Source organism: Rhipicephalus microplus, chromosome 7, assembly GCF_043290135.1.
Source record: "Rhipicephalus microplus isolate Deutch F79 chromosome 7, USDA_Rmic, whole genome shotgun sequence".
NCBI lineage: Eukaryota > Metazoa > Arthropoda > Arachnida > Ixodida > Ixodidae > Rhipicephalus > Rhipicephalus microplus.
Genome location: NC_134706.1, coordinates 100,061,796 through 100,075,495, shown reverse-complemented (window position 1 = coordinate 100,075,495; position 13,700 = coordinate 100,061,796). Strand labels below are relative to the sequence as shown.

Sequence of the window (13,700 nt, the reverse complement as noted above, 5' to 3'; positions counted from 1 at the left end):
GGCAATCGGTAAAGGTCTGAAAAGCAGATTTACCTCAGTCGTGCCAAACAACTGGCACAAGTCTCCGACAAAGTCTGACTTTGACGAAGTGACACAGACTGAAGTATCCAGTGTGATTAAACGTCACCCTGTGTGGCTCCTGGCCCAGATAGAATCATACTTTCCATGATAAAAACGTTTTAATTTATCGCCCAATGACGTCTCAAATGTTACAAGGTACTCCTTAAAAACTCATTGGTCCGCAGGATTGGAGGACAGCAATGGTCATTCCTATACTAAAAAAGCCAAGAGTAGGGTTTACAATCAATATGATCAGACCTATCTCTCTAACAACTAACATGGTCATTCTAGTAGAGAGGATATGTATGGCAGAAAATTTAGTAATGAAACCGAACCAAATCGGCTTGCGTAGTAATTTCTATGTTTGGTGTGTCCATGCTGATTTAGAGAGCCGAATACTGCTCGCTCGAAAAAGAAGGCAATATACTGCTCTAGTAACACTTGACATAGCAAAGGCGTATGAAAATGTGGGGAACTTTCTTTTGTTAAATATGCTAAATAGATTAAAATTCCCACAATATTTTATTGAGTGGGTGGCAGAACTTTTAAAATCAAGAGAATTCTTCTGCGTCAAAGATGTTCTTTAATAATAAAACAAACTTGTGGAGTTCCCAAGGAGTAGTCTTATCTCCAGTGTTATTTAATGCTTTATTAAAAACAATTCTGTCTACAGTTATACTGATGACACCACATTCTTTGCTGCTGATTGTGATATTTACTCACTACAACCTCAATTACAAAAATATCTTAGGATGTTGTAAATTTGGTTGCACTCGATTTCATTATCGTTAAGTGTCAACAAAAGAACTCTTGGTGTTTCTGTTCGCAGGCTCAATTTCAATTTCAATTCTATATAAGTTAGAACCCATCCACCAAGTACACTTCATAAAATATTTGGGAATCTTTTATAATGAAAAACTTAACTGGTGTCCACACAGAGTATATAACTACAAAGGCACAACGGGCCTCCGGCGTACTGCTCAAGCTATGTAACCATAAATACGGGTTACAGAGGCAGACCTTGATAATGTCGTACAAGATGTACATGCACCCTATCATAAAATTTGGATGCATACTATTCTCGGGTGGCCCTGCTTGTAAAGCAAAACTTCTAGTTGTCTTTGAGCGAGAAGCAGGGCGAATGTGTCTGGGACTCCCTAGGCTTCTGGCTATCAATGTACTGTACCAGGAAGCGCGTTTTCCTACACTACTTTGTCCATTTTGTATTTTGACAGTACAAGAACTTTTAAAATGTTATAGCTTACCGGCAAGAAGATCTCAATATGCTTTTATCTCAAATCCATACGCCTTCTTTCTTGCTCATTGACCACGGTTTCACATACCCCAGATATTGTTTGTACGAAAAACTACAATGTATAAATGTGAACATTATAAATGTAATTTAGACTAATGACTCGAATAGTAATGTTATAAAGAAATGTGTAGATATTTCCCACCAAAATACCAAGTTACGATCTCTCAAATTTTAAATTACATATTTGATTACTTGAGGCATGCCGAAACTAAAAATATAATAGCCACAGATGCTTCAGTAAATAATCAGAAGGCAGGTGTAGGCATTGCCTTTGATTCGCTTGACTGGTCCTTCTCCGTGAGACTGCCTGACTTTAGTAGTTTTTGAAGCTGAGCTCGTGGCGATTATTTTAGCTCTTCGAAAACTTCCGTTGAATCAAAACAACGAAGTCATAATAACGGATCCTCTTTCAGTTAGGGCACCTCTGACAGCTTCTGAGATCTTTCGAATTCCAAGGACAGTCAGAGCATTAGTACCACCGCACTTGAGGCTGCCCAGGTTACTGTGGGTTCCAGGACATTGTGGATTGAGATGGAATGAACATGCCGATTCTTTAGCACGAGCCACGCTTGATGGCCCAATTTTATCCGTATTGCCAGAAGTTGAATATATTACAACAATAAGATATCGAAAATCAGCAATATGCGGTAATATAATAGAAAAAGTAACTACTTGGACAGAATATAGCCAGCTCAAGTTTCCATGACGAGGCCACTAAACTCAGTTCAGAAAGCTTGCAGTTTTAATTACCAAATTTCCACGTCGTCTTCCCCCCCCCTCCCGTAAACCTGTAGTACACAGAAGTGGTTAGACAATATAAACCCTTTGAGCATTCTGCGAAGAAATAAAATCAATTGATCATTATTTTTTGTATTGTCGCCGATACGCGATTCTTAGGAAAAGAGTTCTATTTATTCCGTTTTGAAAATAGGCGTCACATGGACGGCGGAAACTGCACAAAACTTTGGTGCCTCATTTTTGAGACATTACCGCGGGGATGCTTTCAATGCCATTTGCGATTATATTCAGGCATCTAAACGTATCCAATTATGATCTTCAATCAAATAAATATGATTTAGTATCCAAAAAATTGTAAATGATGAGAAGAAGTAAATGCAGCTGAGTGGTAATCACAACAACTGAAATAGCAAAATTTCTCTAGTTAACTTTCCCCTTTTTTGTTTGCTCTCTTTTTATGCAGTTTTTCTTACATATGTCATATTATATTATAAATTTAGTCTTACACATTGTTATAATGCTCACAGAAAAACGCACTACGCTTTTTTGGCCAATCCCCCCGAGTCGGTGTGAGCCATGAGTCCAGGGAAGCAAGCAAACAAACAATCAAACAAACAAACAAGCACACTCTCTATTTTTGCCATAACGGTGCCAAACATGCAAGGCACCAACTATACGTCATGACGATGATGGTTACACTGATGACAATGAAGAACAAGCACGTTCCAGACTACACATTCTGTTTCTGCCATGGCAGCAAAGCATATCTATGGTACCCACAATAAGGCATGAGGATAACGACTGTGTTTTGCAATAGGTGGCGTCTTGATAAACTCTACGATGCATTTATTATTACTGGAAACAACCAAGGACCCTCAAATGAACGTGCACAGGCCTCGGCTTTGTCAACGTCAGGCTATATACGATACCACAAAGCAGTACTGAAGAAGGCGAAACGAAATTCAGAACTGAACACGACACACCAATTATGGCTAATAAACAATTTATAAAAATATCAACCGTTATGCCACACATTTATATATGTGAGTAATAAATTTCATGGATGATTTACGGTAACACCTAATAATCTTTCTGCTTCACTCATTCATCATCATTCACTATGCATAAGCCGTGATTTTTTTTGTGAAAGCTGTGTGTAATGATACTTTGCAAAATATTTTCACACATTCGTGCATGATGTTTGTTCTATAATATGACGATGAGCGTTCCTTGGCACATCATTTGTTCGATTAACTGCTGCCTTAATTTTTTTGGACCAGTGTTGAGTAGTGGCATATACACTAAATCTATCGCACATATCCCTTAATTATGACCGCAAACGCGACCGCTAATCACGGCCATAAAATGCTCGCTATCAAAAAATACTTCACTGGATTGAGGAATTCAAAACCACGCACCTATGATCCGGAGGCCAGCGTCTCAACCACTCGGCTATAAAGTTACGCTGACAGAAGGTAGCATAGCCTTACATGGTGTAATAACAAGGGGTCAAAAGAAAGCAAAAGAAAATGAACAAAGGTAAAAAAGAAAGAAAGTAAATGAAAGGTTGGCATGTGAGGGTAAGAAGAAGCGGAGAAAGAGTAGGAAATAGAGAAAAGCATCACTTGTAGAAAGTAAAAATTGAACAAATAAAAATACACAAATCAAGAAAGAGAAATAAAATTTTAAACTCAAAGAATGACAAAGAAAGAGAGAGGGGAAAAATAAACATATAACAAGCGAGAAACGGTAAAGAAATGTGAAATAAAGACAAGAAATACAGTATAAGGGGACAAAAATGACCAGAAAGAGTATAAATAAATAAATAAATAAAGGAATATACAAACAAATACCGATTCGAAGATCTTGATAAATGATTATTTAAAGAAAGCAGTTTAATGAAATTTCCTAGTGTGTTGTGCGCCACACATTCAAGGTTTTACAACCTACCATCTTCAAATAAGGTAGCCCTGTTCCGCACATCCTACAGGGTTGGCTGTTCATGAGCTTAGCAATATAGTTAGTCTTCAGTGCAAGCCACCATATTTAAGGTCCTCTCAAAACTGAGGAAATGCCAAATTCATGGAGCAGTGTCTTCTTTAGTGACGAAAATCTGCAGGTTCCTTTAGGCAAACAAATTTCTTTCATGAGACTAATTCGGCTACCAATTCTTTGGATTTGAAGTATATGTCTAGATTGAATTTTCCCGCAATATTTAGTGGTAAGTGGTATTCGAGGTTAAGTTTTATCTGGGTACAACAGTGGCACAAAGGTGCCGGAGGATAGAAAGCATAAACGACCGAATCACTGCCCTTTCATATAGGTTATTGACCAATATAAACGCACTCTATGATATTTTACAGTTAACTAACGAAACATGTCTTTATCCGAAGAAGCCAATGTGGTGTTGAAGCTCTATAGGTTTTTATTTTTGAATCGTCAGTGCGTAGGCGCATATTTATTGATACAACAAATGTTAAGCACACTATGAAGCAGAAATGCTACAAATAAAAATCACTAACGTTAGACATGCAGTTGACCTGTTGTCGACTTTTGTTGACCATACTTGGCTCTGTTGTAGTAAATTCGTGGGCCTCAATGAGAATTACATGTTCATTATCGGCAGAGATGTGCACAGTGTGCACAAAACGTGTTAACTTAAGTGTATGGACAGGAGCAGTGTGTATACCACTGTTAAACGTTTAGTGCGAGGTCTTCGCACAAAATTGGAGGGCCGAAAACATTGAGATACCATAAAACAGAAAGAGTGGCTGACTACACCAAAAAAACGACCATGGCTGAGTTCCGTTACACTGTGTCTTCTACGCTACTTCATACTTTTGGACACGACGACAATGCCGGCAACAATGCAAGCGTTGTCACTCTGATACTGTTTAAGGTATCGCTGATATGGTGAAGGCATCGAGTACCCCTGTTTAAAGAAATACAAATGGTTGAATACACTTTCACTGCTTGCGAGTACCACTAGAAGACGCTTTAGCGAAAACAGTGTAACAGCTGGATTATTGAACAATTGGTCGGGGGGCAGCTGTTACTTTTTCATGAGCGGTTTCTAAAATTCAGAAGTTAACGTAACGTGTAAAGAATTTCGGTTGGCACTTTAGGGTTCGGGCGCTTTTCTCCGCCTACTAGATTCGTGATTTTTTGTCGAATTGCAGAAAGTGAGATAAAACAAAACCTTTCATGTCTCTACACAGATATGTTCTCGACAAAAAAAGTCTTCACTTTTATGTCATGCAGCCACACGCATAGCTATCAACCATTGGTTCTCGACCACACTGAACCAAGCGTTCGCACCTCTCACAAATCTTTGGAACGGTCGTTGTTCACGTAGGCTTTTTCTCACTTAGAAGTTTTCTCGCATCCGTCGGTGAATTTCGTCTTCTCTAATATGGGAACAGGTCTTACTTATGAAGTTTGTTTGGTAGAACGAGTACGTAAAACAATAGGATTCACGGAGGCCGTGTCTTCGGCTCGCCGACATCGCTTCGCAGCCAGTTGTTAGGCTTGGGGTTGCCTTTTAAATTTTCAATGGAGCGTGAGTAACACAATTCAATTGAGTTCCACGGCACAAACTTGCTTATGATGATAGCCTTCTGCAATCAACTCACAAGGCGCGGTTTCCTGAACAGCTTCGACATAAACATACCTGAATTATGTCTTGACCCTGCAGCGTTCTCCCTTCTCATTCTCCCTCGTTCATTACGAAAACATTCGCCTGAGAGAAAGATCTTTTGGAGTATCGCCAAACTGCATTACATACTGCTGGAAAACGCGTATCTCGCTTCTTAAAATCAGCGAAGCTGTCTGTGGCGCACCTGAAGCAAAAACAGTGATACCACAAAATTCAGAGGGTTTTATATTAAAAAATAATTTGCAGAAACAGTACATGAGTTGGGAACTACAATAGAGGTGTCTTAAATACTGCCCTTCACACGCCAGTTTTAAGTGTTGCCCTATGAGTGATTTCATAAAAGCGTCAAAGGCTGCTCGACAAAGCGTCTCTGAATGATTTTCAGTTTACATGTTTCTGAATAAATAAACATCGCATTCCAATGGATTAATTAAGGTAGCCATGGGTCTTAGAAAAAGCAGAATAGCCGAAAGCGCATGCATTAAAGCAGGGATCTCTTACTCACCTCCGCTTGGATGCCACAGCTTCGAAACTTAGCAGATTAATAGCACGAGGCTGGTTTTTAAAATTGAAGGAGGAGGCTGGGACGGCCACTCGAAGAAAATGTCAGCTAATGTTGCCATCAGAAGAGCACCTTTTCAGTATTTGACCTTAGTCGTTTAATTCTGATTGTGATTTCAAATACGCTTTTGAAAAACATATCAAGAGTGACAGCGGTTATTGATGTAACCTAGAAGCCTGTAACCTAGAATGCTACACAACAAACTGTGGCCACATGGAGTGACTCAAAAATACCTAATTGAAACCAGTCGCCTCTGTATGGCTAGCTAATATACCTAATAAAAAAACGATATACAATGGTACGAATACAGGTGTGTGTGGGCCGGGCCGCTGAAAACAAATCCCCGAGCCTCGTGTTCTAGAGCCCTCATATAGGACATTGAATATTTTGAGGTGCTCAAACAATTAAAATTATTCTAACTTTACCTTCTAGGTATGTCGACTTTTCGAATAGCAAATGTGCTATTTGGTGAGGTGGTCCTTTTATTTTATTATCGCAAGGATGTTGTGTCATGGCGCATGTGGTTAAGCTATTTTGTCGTAGTACGTGTCTTATTACGATACGCGGCAGTTTGTCTAGCCTCGCGAAGTGCTGCTGTGTCTCGGTCAATCCCGCAGTGTGTTGGTAGGTACCAACAATTGTGGTCCGGTGTCACCATATCTCCCAATGCCTGTTGACTTCTCTGTCACCGACCGAAGTGCCAGTGCAGCCCGACACGGGTGTTCCGAAATTTGACTCATGCATCAGTGATCAGCATTGCACCGCTCTGCTGAACAGAAACAGCTATATGGGGGTTACTGTACATACAGAATTGAAAGTATAATTTTCGCCTAAGAATCAGGCCAGCTGTCTTTCATGCGAAACGAAAAAGCTCATGTGATAGCAATACAGTGCACGCGAACGGAATATAATCGGTACACACAGGAAGTACTTTTTTTACTTCTGAGACTGAAATACGTCTTACAAATGTATCTTGACGCACTCCTGCACATACTAAAATGTGTTCCTAAAAAGCTGCTCTATCACGACGGCGCAATCACAGCCAAGAAGCTACAGAGAAAAAATTTGTTCGCCTAAAGCATGAATTTTAAAAGTGATCAGGGCAAAAAAGATTGATTCTGCTGAACCCCCCTTTGTTGTTCCGCGTGCCACTAATGAAATCTCCTTGATACACCTTAGTAACCTTTATTACTAGCATTTGTTTTTGGTGCAAGCAAAGTGAGTTCGGTAGCATCTCAGTTGCGTGTCTGTTTGTATATATATATATATATATATATATATATATATATATATATATATATATATATATATATATATATATATATATATATATATATATATATTCTTGCTTTTGAACTTTGCTGCAAGGTAATGTAGCTTGAACCGAGCGAAGTATGAATTCATGAAAGCAGCATCAGGAGTGGTTGAGAGGAAGATTTCGTACCACCTAATGGATGATAGCATGGTTTCCAAAGACCAGCTTGTTTGAGAGAAAGAGAGAGAGAGAGAAGTGAACTTTATTAAAGCACCGGTGGAGGTAGCAGGCTGCCACACAGGGCCCTCTTACAACCCGAATATATGCAGTCATCAAGTTGCGTCTCGACGCTTACGCCGGGGAACCTAACGTTCTCCACGAGGCGATCGTCCCTGGGTACCGTCAGATGTGTCCCTGCGCGTTTGGCGAGCGAGAGCTCTCTCGATTCACTCGACCACCTCTAGCTGTTGCCCCAAATCCCGAGCTCCGACGTCTACGAGAGTGCAAAGTGTAGTGTGTTACAGTTCAACCACAATGCTTACTCAGGTGTTGTGGGATTGTAAACTGAATCCAAAAGAGGCAGCGGCCCACCCAGGCAAACCAGAGTTATTCAATCATATGATCTAATAACTCTGAGGCAGACTGCCAACGGACATTGTGCCATAAATTATTTGAAAACACCTGGCTTAATGCATCGAATTTGCAGGAACGAGAGCCTCACTATGAATGAGCGGAGCGCAGGAAATAGTTCCAGGGCATGTTAATTTTTTTACGTACGTTATCTTATGACGTGTCATTCCGAATGCTATAAACTACGCTGAACAAATGAAGCATGTCAAATATTTGTGAATATGCCCAATATAATTTGCATTTGCTATTTAAAAATCGTCTTGTTTAGGTACAATTATGGTTAATTTCTCGTCACACAGTAACGCCGGATGAGCATATTTTTTCCTTGAAACTTTTGTGACAGATATAATTTCCACTATTCGATATGTTCCAACAGCTGGGAGGAGAGGAGTTGCATGCCTAGGTCATTCGCAAGTATTCTAGCCCCCCCCTCTCCCCTGGAATTTACACGAGCGCAAGTTCTTCCTTAGGGCTTTCGATGGAGTCAATATAGCAGGCTTTTTAACAGGCAATTCAGCAGACTACTCTCTATTAGTATTTTCGTTCTCAAAACAAAAGTCCTCTGTATCAATGTGCTTGAAGGGAACGAACGCTAAAAGGTATTTTAATGACAGACAGCTGAGTAGGTTGATAATTATTTTATTAATACATGGCACTTGTGGTGCATTCACTTTTTTATTTTCCATGTTTGTGCACCCTTCTGTTTAACAATATAAAATAGTAAGGCAACTGCCCATTCTTCCCCGGTGGTTCCATCTCCGGGTGCTTCCTGCTTTACGAAATCTGTGTGTTCTCTTGGGCAAGGTGGCTTACAAATTCAATTACTCGGCGTTGGGTTCATACCCGAGCATCTCCTTTTCGCAGGTGAAGTCAAGCATGACAAGATGTCATAGGTTGCTCAAAATCCACGTTGTCTGATTTCTACGATGCCTCTAGAGGCTAAACTCCTACATAAGCAGATGCCCCTGCAGGGGTCACTTGTCTATGCGCGTGCTCTACTACAATTACTAAAATGCTGCGCAAAAGTTTAAACATTGAACTTCTTCCAATATGTTTATCGCGCATGTCTTTCAGATATATCGCATAATGCAGGAAGTGCACATAATAATATTGTATATTGAATGTCATATTGTAACAAATGATTTTATGCTTTCTAAGTATGCACAGTACGTAAACATTACAAAGTTCACCTTGATGGCTCTAACGCCATTTGAAGAAATATTTATTGGTGTAAACACGTTTATATTCCGATTGATGGAATGTATGTAACAAAAATTTGCTTCTTTATTCATGTAATCAAGTAAGTGAGTAATATAAACAAAATGGCCGAGTATTTCCGTGCTCCCTGCTAAGGACGTCAAAAGACGACAGTCTTCTGTCTTGAGCCGTTCCATGAGATATGACGTCATCCGGCACTAATATAAAGAAAAAAAAGTTTTACTTAGAACGCAGAAGCAATGGATTGTCGCAGCACCGGGTCCTTTTCATTTATATTGGTGGGCCTTACTAGGTCGTTACTAGACTTGGTGTTCCTATCGAATAATTAGAATGATTACAAAGTGACGGTGGAAGATGGTATATCGGATCACAGGATGATCTGTCTTGAGCTTCCTGTTCGAGCAACGCGATATGTGAAGAGCTGTACACAAGTAAAGCTTAAAAACTATGCTAGGGCCAACGATACTTCAATTCTTGACTATTAGGAGGTCCGATTAGAAAACTTCGAGGCTTGAAATCAGTAGAAGAGCTATGGCAAGAATTGAAATGTGTTGTAAGTTACTGCATAAACAATTATGTTCTATCACGTGTTAAAAAAGTAAAACAAAGAAGTCCATGAATCACCCGAGATATAATTCATATGAAAAGAAAAATAAGAGACTGCGTAAAAAGAGGAAGTCGCCAGTGGCTCCGAAAAATCTAAAAATTGATCTTAACACGCTTTGGCTAAAAAAAAACATTCTCTGAAAAAACTCAAGGTGATTTTCTTAGATCTTCGCCGGAGAAATTCTGGAGGTATTTTAGCGATAGGAAAGAAGTAGTCAACGAAATACATGTTGGTAGTGATAACATAAGAAAGATACGATAGCAAACCATTTCAATCATTTTTTTAAGTTTGTATTTAACCTGCCAGAAACTAAAGCAAGTACGGAAGAAGACCTAATTGCTTTTACTGCTTCAATGAAAACAGTTGAAATAGCTAGGGAAGTGGTATTTCAGCTGCTGCTACTCTTATTAGATACGAAATGTCGAGTAGTCCCGATGATATACCAACTGTGTTCCTCAAGCGATACGCAGAATGGATGTCACATTATCTAACTATTATATTTAAGAAATTATATACGATGCACTGACTGCCACGAGATCGACGCACTGCATTCGTCATTGCTGTATTTAAAGGCAGCAGTCGCAAACTGGCAACAAATTACCGCCCAGTATCACTTACTTCCTTTGCTTGCAAAGTGTTTGAACACATAATTGCCAAACACATACGCGCAATTCTGGATCAGAACTCCTTGCTGTACCCTTACCAACATGGCTTCAGGACGGGGTTATCAACCGTGACCCAGTTAATTGAAACAATTCATGATTTGGCGAGTGCCTTAGATAAAAGACAACAGGTTGATGTGATATGTGTGGATTTCGCGAAAGCGTTTGATAAAGTATCCCATGTGCAATCAATCGTCAAATTACGTCATGCAGGAATAAATGAACTTGTAATAAAATGAATTTAAGCTTATTTAACACATCATACACAGGTAGTGAAACTGGATGATCACTTATCACGACCCTTGGTGGTACTTTCGGGAGTGCCCCAAGGCTCTGCGTTGGGACCACAATTGCTTCTCCTGTACATCAATGATATCAGTAGTGTGGCAAAAGAGGGTGTTTATGTCAAACTTTTCGCAGATGAGTGCTTAATCTATGCCGCAAAACTAAACTATTCGACCAAATCAAGATTCAGAACTCTTTGCAAAACTTAGATAACTGGTGTAAAAATGAAAATTGGCAATAAATTATTCTAAATCTTTATTTACACACATCAGCAAAAAGAAAACAATCAATTCCTTTGTGTACAGGATTGGTGAACTTTTGTTGGCAATTAAGACCCAGTTCAAGTACCTTGAGGTAACAATACGCAAAAATTAACATGGAAGGAGCATATAGATAACGTTTGCACGAAAGCCTATCAAAAGTTGTATTTGTTGAAGCAGAAGTTGCAGGATGCATCACGCGACGTAAAACATATTGCATACACCACCTTCATTAGGACAGTAATAAATTATTCATCCGTTGTTTGTAGTCCCCATCAAGTTACTCTTAAGCAGAAGCTAGAAGGAATACAGAGACTAGCGGTGGACTTTACTTGTTCAACGTACCGAAAGAAGGAATCAGTCACAATGATGTTACAGAGAAGCAACCTAGATCCACTTGAACTACGCAGAAAGAAATATCGGCTAAAAGTATTGTTTCAAATACTGCACGATCATCTGAAGATAGATAAGCTCAAATATTTACATTCTCCTGGCAAAATAAATCCGCGAACTAACCATGACGGCGTCTTAAAACCATATCGTACAAATACTGACACATTTCGATATTCTTTTTTTCCAGATGTCAAACAAATGTGGAACGAATTGCCGAACAAAATTGTTGTTTTAAAAGATGTCACTGATTTAGAAAATGCTGTAGAAGCGCAATTCTGTGATTGCTAAATTAATTTTTTTCAGTGCCAAGTGATGTAAGCGAGTTCATGTTTGTAGCAAATACATTGAAAAATGACTGTGAATTGTAATTGTACTTGAATTGTTGTTTGAATGTTGAGTTGTGAATTAAGAAAATACCAATACTTATTGTGAGTTGTCAAGGTAATAACAAACTTTATGAACATTGTACTTTTTTAAGTATGTCCTCTCTGTTATGACCCTTCATGTGGGTTGATAGCATTACCAGATAAATAAATAAATTAAAAACTTGAGAAGGTAGGCTATGTTAGAGCCCACTTTCCCAACATCAAAGCAGTGTTGTAAGTTATAATCAAACAAAAGCAAAATTAGGAATAAAATAAAAACTAATCAGAGGCATTATGTACAATACTATATACATTATAGGGCTTATAATGCAATAATATTCACAGTATGTATGATCATTGTCCAGATAATATATATGGGATCACATTGCGGATAGAGTTCGTACAGATAGCGGGAAGGTATGACATGAACTAAAGACAGTTCATTATATTTGTGTTCAGCAAAAAATTGCAGAGGGCACCGCTTGCGAGCTTTAGATTATCTGAATGTGGCCACGGTTCAAGTATTCTTGTTATTGTGAATGGTCGATTGCCAAGTCAGCTCAAGCGATCCTTCCGTTCAGCTCGTTGTTGATTGTATTGCGGACATTTGAATAGATTATACTCCTCTGACGCATCGACATGATTGCAATGGTCGCATTGCGGGGACGTTCTTAATATTATGCGGCATAAAAAGTGTGGTGGTTGAAACTCCTAATCATAGACGGTGCATTATCGCGTCGGATGGTCTATCGATCTTTTGATTAGGTGAAAGTGGGAGAGACAAATCTAGTTGATGTGAGCGTGATGACTTTGTATTTTCGTCAAACCAAGCGTCTTTTTATAATTTGTGGCACTGTTCAAAAAGAACCTTCTTGCTCTCTGGGAAAGAAATGAGCGCTGGCGTCGTGTAAAATTTTTTATGTGCTGCAGTGGTTAATTTCTCAGCAATGTTTCTCTATCACTCCTACATGACTTGGAATCCACTGAAAACATATCTTATGGCCGTACAAATAACCGCTGGTTATTGTTTTTAATATTTCATATATGATGTTATCTCTAAGAAAATAAAAATCTTTAATCATTTGCAGCGTTTTTTTCCAGTCAGAATATATTACCCAGTTTCGAATTTGCCGACTTTCAACAATGAATTTTGAAGCTCGTAACATTGCAACAAGCTCCGATGCTGTAGACAACGTCTGTCGAGAAAGTCTGAAATCTTTTTCCACTTTATATTCGGGTATACCAAAGCCGCAGCAAAACTTTCGTTCATTGTAGAGCCATCTGCGAAAACAAATAGAAACTCGGCTCGGTAATTGCACATTTGTTGAAGCGTTAGAAATTTGACCTCAAGGTAGCGTGCGGAGGATTTTTTTTACAGGGAAAGCTTTTATGAGATCACTTTTCGGCTCACGCGCCGTTTCATGTTGTCCGCCGGCGCCGCCATGCCACCGTCAATGTCCGTAATCACATCGCGCAAAATCAATGGCACAGTGGGGCTCGAACCCAGCCTCACTGGGTTCCAGCCCAGTATTCTTCCACTGAGCTACACCAGTTTTTTCGTTTATTGCATTGAGCTACACCGGTGCTTGTGACTTGTTGTCAAACTTGATTTAGGCAGGCTTGATGTAGGGAAAGCAATCGCGTTAAGCCACGCCGTGGTGGTCTAGTGGCTAATATAATAGGCTGCCGACCCGC

General features: G+C 39.4%; 1 protein-coding gene across 1 annotated transcript in view; it reads right to left on the bottom strand.

Annotated features, from left to right (window-relative positions):
* LOC119186866 (uncharacterized) overlaps window positions 1-6,305 on the bottom strand; it is a 221,925-nt gene extending 215,620 nt beyond the window's left edge. Inside the window, exon 1 of the mRNA XM_075869532.1 lies at window positions 6,274-6,305. The gene's annotated coding sequence lies outside the window, so the exon portion shown is untranslated. The remainder of the gene's footprint in view (window positions 1-6,273) is intronic.
* Between the last annotated feature and the right edge of the window lie 7,395 nt (window positions 6,306-13,700).